The sequence below is a fragment of the Triticum dicoccoides genome, chromosome 7A, assembly GCF_002162155.2.
Source record: "Triticum dicoccoides isolate Atlit2015 ecotype Zavitan chromosome 7A, WEW_v2.0, whole genome shotgun sequence".
Classification (NCBI taxonomy): Eukaryota; Viridiplantae; Streptophyta; class Magnoliopsida; order Poales; family Poaceae; genus Triticum; species Triticum dicoccoides.
The window spans coordinates 379,823,230-379,824,773 of NC_041392.1; positions in this window are offsets into that span (position 1 = coordinate 379,823,230).

The window sequence follows — 1,544 nt, forward strand, 5'->3', positions numbered from 1 at the left end:
CCGCCTCGCCTTGCCGCCGCCGCCTTGCCCCGCCGCCGAAGCCGCCGCCGCCGGACCCTACCGGACCCAAGGTAGACGCCGCCGGTTCTTTTAGAAACCGGCCGGTTTTTATATAAACCCTAGTTTCAGTTTTTTTATTTTAAATCGGTTTAGATCGGTTATTTTTCGGTTCAGTTAAATAGCGGACGTTCGTTCATACGTTCGTTTTAACGAACGGTTTTTGCCCGTTAGCCACAGATAGCGAATGTTCATTCGTTAGCCTGTTCGTCAGTTTTTCTTTTTCTCGGATTTTTCGCGATTATTTTCGATCGCGATTTCTGATCCCATTTTTGTTTTAGTTTAACTTTTCGCTCGTTAGTCAGAATCAGGCAATTCAAGCGCCTAGATCTTCGTCTTGAAGCCCTCTTTCTGTTTCACCAACTTGAACAAGATTTTGAAATAGGAAAATTTGACTTTAGTTCAGATTAGTGATCAGATCTTGTTTCTTTCGTAGTTTGTGTTTTGTTGCTTTGTTCGATTTGATTCTTTTTGCAAACCGGAGTTCTTAAGTTTAACTTTCTGGTTAGATCTTCTTATTTGAGTTTTACCCGTGCTTCTAGTTGAGTGCTTATTGTATGCCTGTTTGTTTGCGATAGAGTACCCAGAGTGCGAAGCGTGCTACTATGAGTCTCCAGGTTTTGTGGATCATCAGCAAGGCAAGTAACACTTTGATCATACTTCTTTACTACCCAGTTTTATTGCATTAGATTCAATCCCCAAAGACTTGCATGATTAGGATCTGATTAAATTGTGGGTTTTGGGAAGTAGATGAGGTAGTACCTATGCACCTATTTATTATCAAACCTATGGGAGTTACTTCTACGTTGCTTATATTTGCTATGCTATGCTCGTAGACGTGGATTGGGTTTGAGAGTATTCATGATAGATGTGAGCTTGTTAATTAATGGTTCAACTTAAGGTGGAAACTTGAATACACATCTGGGTGGATTGCTTGTGGACACCTAGTGTACCCAGTGTTGTCCTAGGATATCCCGGAGGACCCGTGTGATCATCCTACGGCCCACCACCCAGGCTCAAAGGGATCATAAGATTATCTATGCTAGAAACTTCCGTGTGCAGCCACAAGCTATTATGGGCTCTAGCATAGTTGAGTAAGTTGCGTGAAGCTCTTGAAGAGGTAGACTAGCAGATGTAGTGGGTTGTAGGTGGTATAGTCTACCTAGAGTAGAGAGTTAATGCTTCAGAAAGACTGTGTCTCGAATCTCCGACCATGGATGTATTTGAGTCTTGTGGGGAAAAGTGCGCAAACCTCTGCAGAGTGTATAAAATAATCATGGTTAGCCGTGTCCCCAGTTATGGACATCTTGAGTATCTAGTCCTTGATTTATCATGATTGATCTCATCACTCTTAATTTAAATTGATTGGGTTTAATGATGATGTTTAATTGGGATTGAGTTGGAGGAACCTTCTCAATGTTTAACAACTACCATGATAGTTAAATAAAATTTATTCCTTTGTTGTAGGGAAAAATTGGCTTTTCGCA